The sequence below is a fragment of the Ovis canadensis genome, chromosome 20 (assembly GCF_042477335.2).
Source record: "Ovis canadensis isolate MfBH-ARS-UI-01 breed Bighorn chromosome 20, ARS-UI_OviCan_v2, whole genome shotgun sequence".
Classification (NCBI taxonomy): domain Eukaryota; kingdom Metazoa; phylum Chordata; class Mammalia; order Artiodactyla; family Bovidae; genus Ovis; species Ovis canadensis.
In genome coordinates, this window is record NC_091264.1 from 46,963,945 (window position 1) to 46,983,782 (window position 19,838).

Genomic DNA, 19,838 nt, shown 5'->3' on the forward strand with positions numbered 1-19,838 from the left:
CCTATAAATGTGCATGTGTGAGGTTGTGTGAGTAAATTATATAAGCTGGGTCAAGGAAGTTGATGGTATCATTCTTTCTACTTTTGTAGATTGTGAAATTTTATGTAAGAAGTTGAAAAACAACTAGGCCTTGATGACTAATTATGTCTGTGGGGGCAGAAAAAAGTAGTGAAAGGATGTGAGGGTGAGGAAAGGGCACTTTATCAGAGTTGACAGGTACTAATAATGGAATTTTATTCCCCTGGCCTTAGTCCAGGGGTATGGAACTTTTTATTCGTAAGGTCACTGACTCATGGGAGGAAATTAAAGCAAACCAGAACATAAGCTTTTAATTTTAAAAGATTTATTTTAAATAAAGAGAAAGCATTGCCTTTAAAAATTCAAGACAGAGGTCACAAAATTTGAATAACTAAGAATCTGCAGTAATAACAATGAATGAGAAATAAACATGCCCAAATTAATGTTGCAGTCAGTCAATTCAGTCACTCAGTAGTGTCCAACTCTGAGACCCCATGGACTGCAGCATGCCAGGCCTCCTGGTCCATCACCAACTCCTGGAGTTTACTCAAACTCATGTCCATTGAGTTGGTAAGGCCATCCAGCCATCTCATCATTTTCTCCTCCTGCCTTCAATCCTTCCCAACATCAGGGTCGTTTCAAATGAGTCAGCTCTTCGTATCAGGTGGCCAAAGCATTGGAGTTTCAGCTTTAGCATCAGTCCTTCCAATGAATATGCAGGACTGATTTTCTTTAGGATGGACTGGTTGGATCTCCTTGCTGTCCAAGGGACTCTCAAGATTCTTCTCCAACACCACAGTTCAACAGCACCAATTCTTCGGTGCTCAGCTTTCTTTATAGTCCAACTTTCATATCCATACATGACTACTGGAAAAACCATAGCTTTGACTAGATGGACCTTTGTTGGCAAAGTAATGTCTCTGCTTTTTAATATGCTGTCTAGGTTGGTCATAGCTTTTCTTCTAAGGAGCAAGCGTCTTTGATTCCAAGGAGCAATCATGGCTGCAGTCACCATCTGCAGTGATTTTGGAGCCCAAAATAATAAAGTTTCTCACTGTTTCCCCATCTATTTGCCATGAAGTGATGGGACCAGATGCCATGCATGATCTTAGTTTTCTGAATGTTGAGTTTTAAGCCAACTTTTTCACTCTCCTCTTTCACTTTCATCAAGAGGCTCTTTAGTTCTTCTTCACTTTCTACCATAAGAGTGGTGTCACCTGCTATCGGACATTATTGATATTTCTCCTGGCAATCTTGATTCCAGCTTGTGCTTCATACAATGTACTCTTCATATAAGTTAAATAAGCAGGGTGATAATATACAGACTTGACGTACTCCTTTCCCTGATTTGGAACCAGTCTGTTGTTCCATGTCTAGTTCTTTTTTTTAAATATAAATTTATTTAAGTGGAGATTAATTACTTTACAATATTGTATTGGTTTTGCCATACATCAACATGAATCTGCCACAGGTATACACGTGTTCCCCATCCTGAACACCCCTCCCTCCTCCCTCCCCGTACCATCCCTCTGGGTCGTCTCAGTGCACCAGCCCCAAGCATCCAGTGTCATGCATCAAACCTGGACTGGCGATTCGTTTCTTACATGATAGTATACATGTTTCAATGCCATTCTCCCAAATCATCCCACCCTCGCCCTCTCCCACAGAGTCCAAAAGACTGTTCTATACATCTGTGTCTCTTTTGCTGTCTCGCATACAGGGTTATCGTTACCATCTTTCTAAATTCCATATATATGCGTTAGTATACTGCATTGGTGTTTTTCTTTCTAGCTTACTTCACTCTGTATAATCGGCTCCAGTTTCATCCACCTCATTAGAACTGATTCAAATGTATTCTTTTTAATGGCTGAGTAATATTCCATTGTGTATATGTACCACAGCTTTCTTATCCATTCATCTGCTGATGGACATCTAGGTTGTTTCCATGTCCTGGCTATTATAAACAGGGCTGCGATGAACATTGGGGTACACGTGTCTCTTTCAATTCTGGTTTCCTCAGTGTGTATGCCCAGCAGTGGGATTGCTAGGTCATAAGGCAGTTCTATTTCCAGTTTTTTAAGGAATCTCCATACTGTCCTCCATAGTGGCTGTACTAGTTTGCATTCCCACCAACAGTGTAAGAGGGTTCCCTTTTCTCCACACCCTCTCCAGCATTTATTGCTTGTAGACTTTTGGATCGCAGCCATTCTGACTGCCGTGAAATGGTACCTCACTGTGGTTTTGATTTGCATTTCTCTGCTAATGAGTGATACTGAGTATCTTTTCATGTGTTTGTTAGCCATCTGTATGTCTTCTTTGGAGAAATGTCTATTTAGTTCTTTGGCCCATTTTTTGATTGGGTCATTTATTTTTCTGGAATTGAGCTGCAGGAGTTGCTTGTATATTTTTGAGATTAGTTGTTTGTCAGTTGCTTCATTTGCTATTATTTTCTCCCATTCTGAAAGCTGTCTTTTCACCTTGCTTATAGTTTCCTTTGTTGTTCAGAAGCTTTTAAGTTTAATTCCATGTCTAGTTCTGACTGTTGCTTCCTGACCTGCATACAGATATCTCAAGAGGCAGGTCAGGTGGAGGCGTGGGTCGGTGGGAGTGTCAGACAACATGGAACAATGATTTGTTTGGTCAGTAGCTCTGGATCCGAATCTCATCTCTGACAGATACTAGCTGTAATGTCACATTTAACCCCTCTGAGTATCAGTTACAGGCAGAACATCTTGCCAAACTTACAGCTTTGCTGTAAAAAATAGAAACATTGACTATGAATGACATAATTCTTGGCATATAGATTAAAAGTAAAGTTATGACTGATCCGAGTTGTTGCATGGCAGATATCAACACAACCTTGTAACTCAATTATCCTCCAATTAAAAAAAAAAAGAAGCTAACAAAAGAAAAGTTGCAGCATGATAGTGTGGATATAATATTAACACTTTTCATATTCATTTTTCAAAAAAATGATAATAAGTCAATATCTGAGTTTAAAAAGTCATCTTTAGGATTTTTTTTTTTTTTTAACTGACTAGCATTCATTCCCTCTTCCTAACAGGACAGCCAATTTCAAGCACTTCTCCCCTATCATGTGTAGCCTTGATGGGAGACTAATTCCAGTGGGCTCTCTCTCACTTTCTCTCATGACCTTGGCAGAGCAAACTCTCTTTTGAGATTCTGACAACTGGTTTATCCCAGACATCCTGGAAGAGCATTCCTGCCAGGAAACAGATCCTTTAGTTCTTTTTGGCTCTCAGAGCTACCTAGGGTCCTGCCAGTTTCCAAGGCAAGTTCTCTTAGCTTCTTATTGATTTGCAGAGCTATCCATTTCTTCACAATAGCTCATTTGGTGAAGGTAGCCAGTGTTGGGTTTTCCTATTAACAAGCAAAAATTTTCATTCTTTTATTCCAAATGATGGTTGCTTAAATATTCTTGGAAAAAGAAGCTATTGTAGGAAACAGAGAAAGATGGGGCTTGAGGGAGAAAAATTCAGCAGAAAGTTACAAGAGGAAGGAGGGGGAGACAGAGGAAGAAAGCCTAATTTTTTTACATCCCTTCCCTGTCCCAGAAACAGCCAGATCCACCTCTTAACTGAACCAGCTTCTTACTGTGGCCTGTACTTCATATCCTACCCCTCCAAACTGCCCAGGGCCTATCTGCAACTTCACAGGCACATCCCTTGCATGTGTTTCCCCACCTACCAACCAAAGTCTTCATATCTCTCAACCAGCCAGTCATTCCATCCCTGCCCCATCCCTGCCAAGCCCTCAGACCTGCCTCACCCTTTTTTGTCTCTATTAGACAATTATTTTACATTGAAATGTTCAGGTGAAGATGACCTGAAGTAGGAAATTAAGACTTGTATCTTTTTGCAGAAGGGCTCCTTTAAAAATAGAGGCTAGGCCTGTCAAGTGGTTGCTTTTAAGACAAACATACTATGACAAACCTAGACAGTATATTAAAAAGCAGAGACATTTTTTTGGCTGAGTAATAGTCATAGAAAGGAATGTATTTGAGTCAGAAAGAGAAAGATAAATACTGTATTCTAAGGCATATATATGAAATCTAGAAAAATGGTACTGAAGAATTTATTTACAGGGCAACAATGGAGAAACAGATATAGGGAATAGACTTACGGACATGGGGAGAGGGAAGGAGAGGGTGAGATGTATATAAAGAGTAACATGGAGACTCATATTACCATATGTAAAATAGATAGCTAACAGAATTTGCTGTATGGCTCAGGAAACTCAAACAGTATTAACCTAGAGGGGTGGGATGGGGAGGGAGATGGGAAGGAGTTTCAAAAGGGAGGGGATATATGTATACCTATGGCTGATTCATGTTGAGGTTTGACAGAAAACAGCAAAATTCTATAAAACAATTATCCTTCAATAAAAAATTAATTAATTTTTAAAAAAAGCAGAGACATTACTGACAAAGTTCTGTCTAGTCAAAGCTATGGTTTTTCCAGTAGTCATGTATGGATGTGAGAGTTGGACTATAAACAAAGCTGAGAGCTGATGCTTTTGAGCTGTGGTGTTGGAGAAGACTCTTGAAAGTCCCTTGGACTGCAGGGAGATCCAACCAGTCAATCTCAAATGAAATCAGTCCTGAATATTCATTGGAAGGACTGATGCTGAAGCTGAAGCTCCAATACTTTGGCCACCTGATGCAAAGAACTGACTCACTGGAAAAGACCCTGATGCTGGGAAAGACTGAAGGCAGGAGGAGAAGGGGATGACAGAGGATGAGATGGTTGGATGGCATCACTGACTCGATGGCCATGAGTTTGAGTAAGCTCTGGGAGTTGGTGATGGACAGGGAAGCCTTGTGTGCTACAGCCCATGGAGTTGCAAAGAGTCGGACACGACAGAGTGACTGAACTGACATGAACTCAAACATCCAAGAAAATTAAACCTATTAAAACCTGTTAACCTATTAAAATCATGACCTCAGAGACTACTGAGTTACCTAATAATGCACCTATTTCTCCTCAGATTTCTGAAACTCATTTTTGGTAGTTTCTTTCGGCACTTAAAGCCTGATTTTTCTCACCTAATGTATATATTCTGAGTGACTAGGATGCTACAAACTGGGTCTGAAAGCGGTTATGGTTCTAAAACTGTTAGCTGCAGAAAGGACACAGATACATTAAGCAATTATAAGAAGCAATGGGGGAAGGGATAGTTAGGGAGTTTGTGATCAACATGTATATACTGCTATATTTAAAATGGATAGGGCTTCCCTGGTGACTCAGTGGTAAAGAACCTGCCTGCATTGCAGTAGACATGGGTTTGATCCCTGATCCGGAAAAATCCCACATGCTGTGGAGCAACTAAACCCGTGTGCCTCAACTATTGAGCCTGTGCTCTAGAGTCCATGCTCCACAACAAGAAAAGTCATCGCAATGAGGAGCCTGTGCACCACAAATAGAGAGTAGGCCCCGCTGCCTGCAACTATAGAGAAGCCCAAGGAGCAAAAGACCCAGTATTGTAAAAATTAAATAAACAAATAAAATTATTTCAAAAATAAACAAAGTGGATAACCAACAAGGATCCACTGTACAGCGCAAGGAATGCTGTTCAATATTATGTAATAACCTAAATAGGAAAAGAATTTGAAACGGAATAGATACATGTATATTCATAACTGATTCACTTTGCTGTCCACCTGAAACTATCACAACATTGTAAATCTGCTATATTCCAATATAAAATAAAAAGTTAAAAATAAAATAAAAGAGCTATATCTTAAAAAAAGAAGCAGGAGATTCAGATAATTCATTTTTTTTCTTTATTTTTTATTTAATAAAAAGTTCTTTTTTCTATCAGATAATTAATTCTTAAACAAGCAAGTGTTTTTAGGACTATATATGGCTTGCAGAAAGTTCTTTGTAACATCCAAAACATGTGAGCAAATTGACATCTTTTGAAAGTGGTCATAGCTCTAGCACCTGCATTGTGGTTTCCAGACACTTATTTCCAACAAAAGAAGCCAAAGCTTTTAGGAGAAATAGCTGGTTTGAAATCTGGAGCAGGAAATCTACCATATGAATGTGGAATATCTTATCATACAAGAGGTAAGGAGCTGTCAAATACCATTGGGATCATCTCAAAATGACTCACAGAAGTCAATCTGAAGAGAGCCCCACTGGCCAAAATGAACTGATTTGAGCATTAAGATTAACGCTATGGATTTAAATTCATCAAATATGTTAACTCAATGAATTCAAATGGTACTAAAAAGAAATTGGAGGACTGGGGAAAGAATCAAGCATTTATCCTCCCTTTCATTTATAAACTGTACAGTTAGGTAACTAGTCAATAAAGGGAAGCATCTTACAAAAGGATTATAGTTAACTTATTTTAAAAAAAGAATGACAGGTCTCCATCTTGCACATCCTAATAAAATAATGAATCCAGTGGTGGTGGTTTTGTCACTAAGTTGTATCCAACTCTTGCGACCCCATGGACTGTAACCTTCCAGGCTCCTCTGTCTACGGGATTTCCCAGGCAAGAATACTGGAGTAGGCTGCCTTTTCCTTCTTCAAACTGAACATCAAAGGTTGGAGACATTACAAAAAGACAGAGTCTGACTTCTCCGGAGGGAAAAGCTTTCATCAGTTAATATAGGGCAACATTTCTCAAAGTGTGTTGTGTTAAATTCTGTCTCTATTAGCTGTGATGCCAAAAATTATTTTCATCTTAAATAAGTTTGGGGAATGTGGAACACAGTATCCTTCCTTTCTTGATGATTCATAGTGCACATTAGTATATTAAATTCCTTCAATAAACAATGAAAAAAAAGCAAGTCTGACATCATGAGCATCCTGATAGAAGAAACAAAGCTTTACCTTATGCAACACTCAAGAGAAACATTGAACTTGAACCTAATCAAGCCTCTGCTGCTGCTGCTAAGTTGCTTCAGTCGTGTCCGACTCTGTGCGACCCCACAGACGGCAGCCCACCAGGCTCCCCCGTCCCTGGGATTCTCCAGGCAAGAATACTGGAGTGGGTTGTCATTTCCTTCTCCAGTGCATGAAAGTGAAAAGTCAAAGTGAAGTCGCTCAGTCGTGTCCGACTCTTAGTGCCCTCATGGACTGCAGCCTAGCAGGCTCCTCCGTCCATGGGATTTTCCAGGCAAGAGTATTGGAGTGGGGTGCCATTGCCTTCTTCAATCAAGCCTCTAGAGTCAACTAAAGGAAATACATAAGAAGGCAGAGGGACATGTTAAATTATTCCATGGGGATGCAATCTGCAAGATTCAGATGATGTAAAACTCTGAGGACCAAAAAACATAGTTTCTTCTAAAAACAAAATTTTAGGGCATAGGAAATTGAAAGGAGTCTACTAACGAAAAGAGACTTAAAAGATATATCAGCCAATCATAATACGGGAAGCTTGTTTAGATCCTGAAATTTTTTAAAGCTTAAAAAAAAACTCCATTAATGACAGTTATGAGACAATTGGAAATTTAAACACTGACTATTTAATACTATTGAGGAATATTTCGGATGTAATATCAGCATACAGTTTTGTTTAAAAAGGGTTGTTGCTTTTAGAGATTTATATATAAATACACGGGTATAAGGGATTTATTTTTTAAAAAATCCTGGATAGAGAGAAATGAACGGGAGTTTGGCTGGGACCATGGGTTGGCTGTGGGTTGATAGTTGTTGTGCTAGGTAATGGGTACATGAGAGGTCATATTATTTTGTCTACTATTGTGTGTATTTGAGATTCTCAGTGGTAGAACATTTTTAAAAAGAATGGTTATAATTTTTAAGTGGCTCTTAAGTGTCATATCTCACAAAGGAAGACACTAGATCAAGGCAAGTCTGTTTTTCACAATGTTTAGAAAGATAAGTACCAAATGGTCATTGGTGGCTGCCTCTAGGGATAGAATGACAAGGATGGAGCAGAGGAGATTTGATTTCTTCTTAAATACTCTTATAGTCTTTTCTTTTAACAATAAATATGTATGTGCTTTTATATTATATAAAGTTTAACAAAAAAAGTTTCTTTTTGTGTCTATTAACTTAGCTCAGATGATCACAAATACCCAGTTCCTTAAAGTAGCAAAAGCATTTTTTAACAGTCACTGAAATGCAAGAGTATCATATGTTTCGACATGTAAAATTCTGATGCATTTTTTGAAACCTTGTGGTGATATAGTTCTGAGTCATATATAAAATCAAATAGATCATATTAATGAGGCATAAATTGACTTTGGAAAATGAGTGTAGAGCCAAGGGAAACCAAACCAAGGATTAGAGCCAGAGACTCTCCACCCACTCGGAGGCTCCATAATTTACTTGTCCAAATGGCCAGATCTAACAGGGATTGGGGACACCATATAACAAATTAAGGGGGGGGGGGATGTGCTTATGTTACTTCCTCTTTCTTGCATGCCTGTGGCATTCAACTTTTGTTCATAGAAGCCAGGGTAGAAAGCACACAATATAATTTGTGACAAATTTATATAAGAGCCTCCCTTTGTTTTTGTGATCCGTGTATTCAAATATGTTATCTCAGTCAGGAGGTCATTTATTCATTCAGTTTACCCGTGGTGGGAGGCAGTATAGAATGATGGGAAATGCTTTTGTTTCCATTTGCTGCAAATCCCATAGCAAGCATTTAAAGGGCAGCTACTGTGTGTGCAGTGAGGTGTGACAGAGGTAATTATGGCCATAACAACCATTCTTTCAATAAATATTTGTGGTGCTTCCTTGGAGCCATGTGTTATTATAAGTCCTGTGAAGAGAGATGAACAAAGCAAAATTCCTTCTCTCAAGGAGTTTATGATCTAGTGGGATAGACAGATAATAATATACAAACATATAACGTCAAATACAGATACAAATTTTGAAGAAAAACAAAGCAGGGTATGTAGATAGCTATGGGACTGCTCCTGATGATCATATATTAAAATGCTGCTCTGTGGCAAATGCAATAGTAGGAGCTTTGTATCCATAAGTTCAGTAACTCCACAACCTATGAGAAGCAGGCATGGTAGAGTATTTCACTGCTACAGATGCTGAAAAGTGAAAGTCACTCAGTTGTGTCCCACTCTTTGCAATCCCGTGGACTGTACAGAATTCTCCAGGCCAGAATACTGGAGTAGGTAGCCTTTCCCTTCTCCTGGGGATCTTCGCAACTCAGGGGTTGAACCCAGTTCTCCCTCATTGCAGGCAGATTCTTTACCAGCTGAACCACAAGGGAAGCCCAAGAATACTGGAGTAGGTAGCCTTTCCCTTCTCCAGTGGATCTTCCTGACCCAGGAATTGAACTGGGGTCTCCTATATTGCAGGTGGCTTCTTTACCAACTGAGCTATCAGAGAAGCCCACAGATGTGGAAACTGAGGCTTAAAGCGGTGAAGGTCCGGGACATAGGTACACCTATGGCTGATTCATGTTGCTGTTTGGCAGCAACCAACACAAAACTGTAAAGCAATTATCCTTCAATTAAAAATTGATACATTTTAAAAATTTTTTAAAAAGAGGTGAAGGTCCTTCAGTGAATAAAGTGGAAACAGATGCTATCTCTGGGTCTCACTTTCTTCATCTACAAAACAAAGATAATCACAACTACTGTATAGAGTAGTTCTTATGATTACATGCTAAAATAATTGTAAATCAAGAAAAGTTATGACCAACCTAGATAGCATATTTAAAAGCAGAGACATTACTTTGCTAACAAAGGTCCGTATTGTCAAGGCTATGGTTTTTCCAGTGGTCATGTATGGATGTGAGAGTTGGACTGTGAAGAAAGCTGAGTGCCGAAGAATTGATGCTTTTGAACTGTGGTGCTGGAGAAGACTCTTGAGAGTCCCTTGGACTGCAAGGAGATCCAACCAGTCCATTCTGAAGGAGATCAGCCCTGAGATTTCTTTGGAAGGAATGATGCTGAAGCTGAAACTCCAGTACTTTGGCCACCTCATGAGAAGAGTTGACTCATTGGCAAAGACTCTGATGCTGGGAGGGATTGTGGGCAGGAGGAGAAGGGGACGACAGAGGATGAGATGGCTGGATGGCATCACTGACTGGATGGACGTGAGTCTGAGTGAACTCCGGGAGTTGGTGAGGGAGGCCTGGCGTGCTGTGATTCATGGGGTCACAAAGAGTCGGACATGACTGAGCAACTGAACTGAAGAACACATTGGTTTATCAAAAGTCCTTGATACATGTTATAGTCTCAAATATAATTGAGGGTCAGGTCATGAGGGGATTAATAAATACTGGGAATTTGCAGGTGGCACCTGATTACACAAGTCATGGGCGTATCAGGAGACCTCTGGGTGTTTGGGGGGAAATTGGGAGGACACTAAAGGCCAACATCATCCACTTCACATTTGCCTCAGATAGGTCCTGGATGCATGTATAATGTGTGAAGAAAGAGTAGCACCTAGATAGTTAACAAATCTGTTTTCTTAAAGTCAACAGCAGGGGATAGTACAGGTTGCTTTCTTTTAATTAATAAGGACCATCTCAACTTGCTGCTTCAATAGTGTGTCCTCAAACTAGCTGATAATCAAAATAATCTGGGGATCTTGTTGACAGCATAAACTCAAAGTTCCAGGGTAAATTATTTCTATGGTGGGGAAACTTTGAGGACCACGAATGCAGAGTTCCAAAGAATAGCAAAAAGAGATAAGAAAGCCTTCTTCAGTGATCAATGCAAAGAAATAGAGGAAAACAACAGAATGGGAAAGACCAGAGATCTCTTCAAGAAAATTAGAGATACCAAGGGAATATTTCATGCAAAGATGGGCTCAATAAAGGACAGAAATGGTATGGACCTAACAGAAGCAGAAGATACTAAGAAGAGATGGCAAGAACACACAGAGAAGAACTGTACAAAAAGGATCTTCACTACCCAGATAATCACGATGGTGTGATCACTAATCTAAAACCAGACATCTTGGAATGTGAAGTCAAGTGGGCCTTAGAAAGTATCACTATGAAAAAAGCTAGTGGACGTGATGGAATTTCAGTGGAGCTATTTCAAATCCTGAAAGATGATGCTGTGAAAGTGCTGCACTCAATATGCCAGCAAGTTTGGAAAACTCAGCAGTGGCCACAGGACTGGAAAAGGTCAGTTTTCATTCCAATCCCAAAGAAAGGCAATGCCAAAGAATGCTCAAACTACCACACAATTGCACTAACCTCACACACTAGTAAAGTAATGCTGAAAATTCTCCAAGCTAGGCTTCAGCAATATGTGAACCGTGAACTTCCTGATGTTCAAGCTGGTTTTAGAAAAGGCAGAGGAACCAGAGATCAAATTGCCAACATCTACTGGATCATGGAAAAGGCAAGAGAGTTCCAGAAAAACATTTATTTCTGCTTTATTGACTATGCCAAAGCCTTTGACTGTGTGGATCACAATAAACTGTGGAAAGTTCTGAAAGAGATGGGAATACCAAACCACCTAACCTGCCTCTTGAGAAACCTATATGCAGGCCAGGAAGCAACAGTTAGAACTGGACATGGAACAACAGGCTGGTTCCAAATAGGAAAAGGAGTATGTCAAGACTGTATATCGTCACCCTGCTTATTTAACTTCTATGCAGAGTACATCATGAGAAACGCTGGACTGGAAGAAACACAAGCTGGAATCAAGATTGTCGGGAGAAATATCAATCACCTCAGATATGCAGATGACACCACCCTTATGGCAGAAAGTGAAGAGGAACTAAAAAGCCTCTTGATGAAAGTGAAAGAGGAGAGTGAAAAAGTTGGCTTAAAGCTCAACATTCAGAAAATGAAGATCATGGCATCCGGTCCCATCACTCCATGGGAAATAGATGGAGAAACAGTGGAAACAGTGTCAAACTTTATTTTGGGGGGCTCCAACATCACTGCAGATTGTGACTGCAGCCATGAAATTAAAAGGCGCTTACTCCTTGGAAGAAAAGTTATGACCAACCTAGAAAGCATATTCAAAAGCAGAGACATTACTTTGCCGACTAAGGTCCATCTAGTCAAGGCTATGGTTTTTCCAGTAGTGATGTATGGATGTGAGAGTTGGACTGTCAAGAAGGCTGAGCACCGAAGAATTGATGCTTTTGAACTGTGGTGTTGGAGAAGACTCTTGAGACTCCCTTGGACTGCAGGGAGATCCAACCAGTCCATTCTGAAGGAGATCATCCCTGGGATTTCTTTGGAAGGAATGATGCTAAAGCTGAAACTCCAGTACTTTGGCCACCTCATGCGAAGAGGTGACTCATTGGAAAAGACTTTGATGCTGGGCGGGATTGGGGGCACGAGAAGAAGGGGACAACAGAGGATGAGATGGTTGGAAGGCATCACTGACTCGATGGACGTGAGTCTGAGTGAACTCCAGGAGTTGGTGATGGACAGGGAGGCCTAGCGTGCTGCGATTCCTGGGGTTGCCAAGAGTCAGACTGAGCGACTGAACTGAACTGAACTGAATGTAAAGGGAACAAAAGCATTTGTTCATTGCTTTATCCCCCAAACCTAGAACGTACCCAGTATGTAGGAACCAATCAATATTTGCTGAATGAAATCTCTATATTCTTACCTGCTTCCTATCATTCCTTTCCCAAAGACACTGGGCATTTTACCTTGGTGAAATACTCTCTTGAGATGTTCTGAATATTCAATTTAAGAGTCTTCTCAGGGGTGGGCCCTACATAGAGGAAAAAGAAGGTGAGATTTAAGGAGCATGGTCAGGATTTGCTTGCTCCAAACAAATTCTTCCCCTCTGTGTCCGCGAATGGTAGAAATTTCTTCCACTGCAGCTCTTTTCGGGTTAAGATGTGTTTTCGGGAAATTTCAATTACTGACAAAATACTTTATACCAAGAGAGGAAGGATGTTGGAGATAGCTCCAGGGGTAAAAGCATGTTATTCATAGCTTATCACATACTGACTTCCCTGATGACTCAGATGGTAAACAATCTGCCTGCAATGTGGAAGACTCAGGTTTGATCCTTTGGTTGGGAAGATCCCCCGGAGAAGGGAATGGCAACCCACTCCAGTATTCCTGCCTGGAAAATCCCACTGGACAAAGGAGCCTGGTGGGCTACAGTCCATGGGGTCGCACAGAGTGAGACATGACTGAGCGACTGACACACATAGCAGTAAGAAAAAACCTCAGGGCTTGGGGATGGCAGGCTAGGAGGAGCACATTGAAGCTGGTGGGGATGGGGGTTGGGCAGCATTGTTGGGGCTGGGGTGGGCAGTGTTGGAAATGGTGGTGAGCATTTGAAGACTATAGAAAGGTTCCCACTTAAACTTTTCCTAAGTAACACTTTGTCTATGGGGTGGGGCGGTTGGGGGAGGGGGTCAGGGGACATTAATGGCTCCAAGAGCCTGGTACACAATTGACTCTGACCTGTTGAAATGTATTACTGAGAGTTAGCAGTTCAATTCCACAGACATTTTTGGAAACCTTCTAAGTGCTAAGGTTTGGGATGCTGCCCCAAACTCTCCAGACCCACTGCTGTTTCCCCAACACTGGGAGACTTTTGAAAAGGTGTCCCTTTCCTTCTCTGTGACCAGGAAATTCTCTGAACAATATGCTGGAGAAGTCATTTGACTTACCTTGTCTGTTTACTCTTTCTTGGAGATCATCATTCTTTGTTATCTGATTGTTCTTTCATATATTTTATCCTTTACTTTTGATTATTTCAAACAAGAGGGTAAATTTGGGTCCTATTACTTCATCTTCCAGAAGTGGAAATATATGAGACATTCTTGATGCTTTTGTTTCTTACTCATTTTTGGTTTTAATTTGCCTTTCTCTGAAGACTTGTGATGTCGGGCACTGTTTCATGTGCTCATTGGCCCTTGATTTATCTTTTCTGATGAAATGTCCATTCAAATCTTTTGCCTGTTTTTTTTTAAAATTGGGTTCCTTATTTTTTTATTCTTGAGTTGTAGGAATTCTTGAGTTGTATATCATGGACATGAGTTTTTCATCAGATATGTGTTTTGCAAATATTCTCTCACAGCTACAGAATTTGCTATATCTCATTAAGCGGAAGTTTAAAATTTTTGATAGTCTAATTTGTTAATTTCTTGTTCATATGGTTATGCTTTCTGTGCCATTTCTAAAAAATCTTTGTGTACTTCCAAGTCCTAAAGTTATTTTCTGTGCTTTCATAGTTTATTAAGATTAGGAGTATGTTTCATCTCAAATTAATTTTTGTGTATGATGTGAGGTAGGGATAATTTTTTCCCTCATATGAGCACTCTGGGCTTCCCAGTTGGGGCTAGTGGTAAAGAACCCATTGGATGAGACGTTAAGAGACATGAGTTCAATCCCTAGGTCAGGAAGATCCCCTGGAGGAGGGCATGGCAAGCCACTCCAGTATTCTTGCCTGGAGAATCCCATGGACAGAGGAGCATGGAGGGCTTCTGTCCATAGGGTCACAAAGAGTTGGACTCAGCACTCAGCTCCTTCAGTACCATTTGTTGAAAAATAACAAATGGCTTCCATTGTGTTCCATCAACCTAATCTTTCAATCCTTTACTAGCACCAGTCTTGATTCTGGAGCTTTATTAAAAGCTTTGAAGTCAAATGGTCTAAGTCCTCCAACTTTATTCTTCTTTTTCAAGATTGCTTTGGCTATTTAGGTTGTTGGTATTTCCATATACATCTTAGAATAAACTTGTCAATTCCTACACAAAACCTTAGTGAGATTATCGTTGGAAATGCATTGAATCTATTGCATCAACAGATCAGTTGGGAGAACTGATACCTCAAGAACTGAGTCTTCCTACCCTTGCTATTTTAGTGTTCATAATTAAGTTTTGATGGAATATACTAGATGTAATATCATTCTAGGACTTTACCCACTGAATCTATACATTTATATTTATTGGTACAAAGATTTTAATAGTTTTATCTACTTTATTTTTCGCTGTGCTGGGTCTTGGTTGCTGTGCAGGCTTTTCTTTCCTTGTGGCAAGTGGGAGCTACTCTCTAGTTGTGGTGTGCAGTCTACTTATTGAGGTGGCTTCCCTTGTTGCAGAGTACAAGCTCTAGGGACTGCAGGCTTCAGTAACTGAAGTGTGTGGACTCGATAGTTGTGGTTCCTGGCCTCTGGAGTGCAGGCTCAATAATTATGGCACACGGGCTTAGTTGCTCCGTGGCATGTGGGCTCTTCCTGGACCAGGGATTGAACCCATGTCTCCTGCACTGGCAGCAGATTCTTTAATATTGAGCCATCAGGGGAGCCCCGAAGATTTGTATATTATGCTATCTTTTTAATGTCTGCAGTATCTATAGCATATCCTGTTTCTTACCTGTAATGGTGACTTACGTCTTCTTTCCTTTTTTTTTCTTGACCAATAATATTACTAGATATTTTTAAATTTTGTTTTTATCTTTTCAAAGAATTAATTTCTGAATAGATTGTTTTAAATAGGTTATCTCAATTGTATGTTAATTTTCTATCTTATTAAATTTCTGCTCTTTCTCTTTTTTTTTCCTGTTTATTTTGCAGTTCTTTTTCTAACTTTCTGGAGTTCGTATTTAGCTCATTATATTTCAGACTTTCTTCTTTTCCACTGTCAACATTTACCTTTAAATTTTGCTTCACTGAATCCTGCAGGTTTATTGTGTACATTTTCATTAGAACCTACTTCTAAATATGTTCTCATCTATTGTGACTTACTTTTGACCAGCATAGCACCAGGGGGCTTCCCTTGTGGCTCAGATGGTAAAGAATCTGCCCGCAATGCAGAAAACCTGAGTTTCATCCCTAGGTCAGGAAAATCCTCTGGAGAAGGAAATGGCAACCCACTCTAGTATTCTTGCCTGGAGAATTCCATGGACGGAGGAGCCTGGCAGGCTACAGGCCATGGGGTGGCAAAGACCCGGACATGACTGAGTGACAAACATTTTCACTTTATACTTCACTTCAATATAGCACACACATATTTGTTTCTTAATTTCAAAAAGTAAATGTTTTGGCTTCATTCTGAGCTAGGTTGCATTATAACATAGCAATATTATTTCTCTGTGTAACATTATCCCTTTGAAATTAGCTGAGATTCAACATTTGTATAATCATCTAGGTAACTTACAAATGTGCAGGAAAATAATGTGTATTCTTTAGTTGTTGAGTGGTGTGTTATAAATGATACATGTTATACATATCATGTAGAGTCAATATATAAAACTATGTATTATATATCATAAATAATATGTAGCATCTTGTATATGTTAAACATGATATAGTGGCATTATATATGAATAGACATTGCATACAATATTATATATATCTTAAAAATCACGTTATGTATGCTATAGAGGATATACATCTGTATATATGTGTACATATATATATTATTTTCTATTTTTTGATTGTTTCAAACAAGAGGGTAAACCCGGTTCCTACTATTCCATCCTGACCAGAAGTGGAATTACATGAATCAGTCTTGATACTTTCTTCTCCTACTCGTTTGGGGTTTTAATTCACATTTCTCTGATAACGAATGATGCTGGGCACTTTTTCATGTGCTCACTGGCCATATGTAGGTACATACATTCATTAGGTCAGGTTTCTAAATTGCACTATTCAAACCCTCCTCATCCTTATTAACTTTCCCCCCTGACATACCCCAACATGTACCTTTGGAGGCTACCAGTTTTCTGACCGTGGCTCTAGCGAGTCTGGAAGCTGCACAGGTACCACCATTCGGATAAAATTCTTTCTGAAGACCAGCCATGCCCAGAGCTAAGTTCCTGCTTCCCCTCGAGGGAAAAGAAGCCCGGCGAGGGAGCTGCCCTGAGAGTCCGGGTGGAGAGAGAGTGGGGGCAGGGAGCGCCCCGTGCGCGCGGGAGGCCCCGGAGACCTTCCGCCTGAGCGGAGGGTGCGGGGCGGGCTCCCAGATGTCCTCCAGCCGTCAGTAGTCAGTGACGCGGCGGGGAGGAGCCTTTCCCGAGATAACGGGACGGCAGGAACCGTTCCCGAGTACCAGTCCTGACGCCTGGGCCGCGCCCAGGAGGCGCCCCTTGTCCCCACGCGGTTCCCAGCCAGGCACCTCTCTCTGGTGGAGCCTATTTCCTCTCCCCTCAGCTCTGGTGCCTCTCCCTCCCGCCCCTCCGAGTGCAGCCAGTCTCCTACTGTGCCTGCGTCTCCGGGGGCGCCTCCGCTCAGGCCCCCGCCCGCCTCCCGCACACCCTTCCTCAGGGGTCGCAGGTGAGAAAGCCTGCTCGCTCGCTCGCTGGCTGCAGGCGCGTCAGAACCCTCAGCGCGCCGTCGGCTGCGCCTGCGCACTCGCGACTAATTGCTAAAATACATTTATCTGCTTATGCTCTCCGTTACTGAGGGAGTATTTACACCTCTATTTTGATTTTGAACTTGCTTTTTACTCCTTAGAATTTGTCAGTATTCTTGAGGCTGTTAGGAGTGCATGCAAATTTAAAGTTACTAAGATTTCTGAAGGGGCTTCCCTGGAGGCTCAGATGGTTTCTGATGAGCTGAACCGTTTATCCTTATATCTCTGGCAATGTTTATTGCTTAAACTATTCTTTTTCTATTGTCAGTGTGGCTCTGTCAGTGTTCTCTTGGTTAGAATTTGCCTGAAACCTCTTTTAGGCGTAGGTGACATATGTGTAAGTATGGGGAGAGACATGTTTCAGTTCATAGAACTGAATTAATGATACTACTATGGACCTTTTTATGGCGTTGCATTGGCTTATCTTGCTTTGAAAGTTGAGTTCTTTTGTACTATGGGCTGTTCGATGCTTTGGAATTTTACCTGAAGGAATCGTCTTCAGTTGGATTAGAAGTGGAGTCCTCTCCAGAGGGTCTTCATTTGCTTCTTCCAGGTTTATAAGAACTTCTAGTCTATAAATTATTCTCCAGTTCTCCAAGGTAGTGTGAATTTAGGCTGAAAATATTGATGAAAGTCGAGTTTTGTTTTGTTTTTTCTCTCCTTTCTAAATTGATGGTTTAACTCACTGGGATACCAACTTTTGGGGAGAAGATGTATTAGACCCCTCAGGTTGGGCAGGCTCTGGGCTGTGCCTCTGGAGCCCTTTTGAGGCTATGACTTCAAAGCTGAATCTTCCTTTCCCCTTCCCTTCTTGTCTGGTAAATGGCTGGAGATAGTGCTCCCTCCATATTGTTCAGTCCTTGGTTTGAGATGCGCTTACTTCTTCTGTGACAGCTCATTGACCCTTTTAAGGTTTTTATCTGTTTTTAGTTGTTTTCAGCAGGAGGGTCCTTTCGATATTTAACTCACCACCTCACTGGAAAGAGAATCTAAATTTAGTGGGTAGCACATCAAACTCTGTTAGGCTGCTTGTTTATGCATTCTTTCCTCTCAAGTAATTATATTTCTCAGGACACTGCAATTGAAAAAATTTGTTTTCTTTAACTGATTTTCATAAAGAGAAGTTGGGAGGGTGAAAGGCTTTAGTATGTGGTAACTGTTTTAGTAACTTTTTACCTTGGACCAGTTTTGAAAGAGAACATTAGAACGTTTTGAAGAGAATACTACAAACCATTTACATCTGTCCACTGGGAACTGCCTAGGAAAAGTGAATTTTTAAAAAAGCTTTATCTTTTACTTCCCTTTAGAATATATTTCTCTTCTAGAAGCCTTCCAAAAGTAAAATCACACAAGCACGTGTGGTGAGTTGGTTGGTTGCCCCACCATCCAAAGATATGTCTAGTCAGAATCTGTGAATGTGACTTTATTTGGGAAAAGGGTTTTTGTTGATACAATTAAGTGACAAATTTTAAGGTGAGATTATCCTGGGTTATCTGGGTAGACCTGACTCTGAATCCAATGGCAGATGTCTTTATAAGAACAGAAAAGCACACAGATGAGGAGAGAAACAGAGAGAAGAAGGTAATTTAAAGATGGAGGCAAAGACTGAAGTGACAATCTATGAGCCAGGAACTGCCAAGGATTGCCAGCACCGAAGCTAAAAGGCTGGAACAGATTCTTCTTACAGCCCTCAGAAGGAACCAACCTGTTGATAACTTGATTTAAGACTTCTGGCTTCTAGACCTGTGAAAGCTTACCTTTCTGTTATCCTAAGCTACCCAGTTTGTTAAGCTTAGTTATGGCAACTCTAAGAAGCTCATAACCAAGTTTGGAGACTCCGCTCCAGTAATTTTGAAAAGCCTGCAATCATTTCCCTTCAAGCATAACTAAGGAATAACAATCAGGTGAGCCTGGAGAAGGAAATAGCAACCCATTTCAGTATTCTTGCTAGGAAATCCCATGGACACAGGAGCCTGGCAGGCTAGAGTCCATGGGGTCACAAGAGTTGGACACGACTTAGCAGCTAAATCAACCAGTCAGATGAGAGAACTGGCATAGAAGATCTCTGGGGGCGCCTCTCAACTTCAAGAGTTTCCTGGTTATGAGGATTAAATGTACTGTTTGCTTAATGCTTTATTACATATATAAAGCCTTTTCTGACTATTACCATTACTTTTTTCTTTTTTTTACATAACTAGCATTCACACTTGGCATTTGTCATCAGCCTCTTCTTCATCCTCAACTGTCCAGTGTTTTTATTGTTTGATCCTTCCTCCTACTCCTTCATGCCCTTTCTCTCTTCTTACATAAACAAATGAAATAAGGCTCTCTGCAACTTCCCAGAGTGACTCTGAACTTGACAGAGAAGTAATTTTTATCCAGTGAAGACCAACCACAAAATAGCTCCTGGAATTTGTACAGCAAATTATAACTTAGGACTCAATTTTGCACATTTTGTTTATCAGCATGGTAGCACTCTTTCCTGGAAAATCCCATGGATGGAGGAGCCTGGTGGGCTGCAGTCCATGGGGTCGCTAAGATTTGGACACGACTGAG

The 19,838-nt window shown here is 40.6% G+C and overlaps 1 protein-coding gene and 1 long non-coding RNA gene across 7 annotated transcripts in view; one reads left to right on the forward strand and one right to left on the reverse strand.

The window, feature by feature from the left end:
• LOC138425663 (uncharacterized) overlaps positions 1 to 17,245 on the reverse strand; it is a 79,956-nt gene extending 62,711 nt beyond the window's left edge. Inside the window, exons 1-2 of the long non-coding RNA XR_011251298.1 lie at positions 16,634 to 17,245; positions 12,572 to 12,679 (exon numbers count right to left, since the gene is read on the reverse strand). This is a non-coding gene — a long non-coding RNA (uncharacterized lncRNA). The remainder of the gene's footprint in view (positions 1 to 12,571; positions 12,680 to 16,633) is intronic.
• LOC138425582 (cytidine monophosphate-N-acetylneuraminic acid hydroxylase) overlaps positions 1 to 19,838 on the forward strand; it is a 301,978-nt gene that overhangs the window by 201,849 nt on the left and 80,291 nt on the right. The window contains exon 1 of one of the 6 annotated variants that reach the window (XM_069563628.1): positions 16,934 to 17,203. The exons of 3 other annotated variants lie outside the window; for them this stretch is intronic. The gene's annotated coding sequence lies outside the window, so the exon portion shown is untranslated. Of the gene's footprint in view, positions 1 to 16,933; positions 17,204 to 19,838 lie in introns of those variants that run through there. 2 more of the 6 variants (XM_069563632.1, XM_069563629.1) reach the window with 2 other exon arrangements.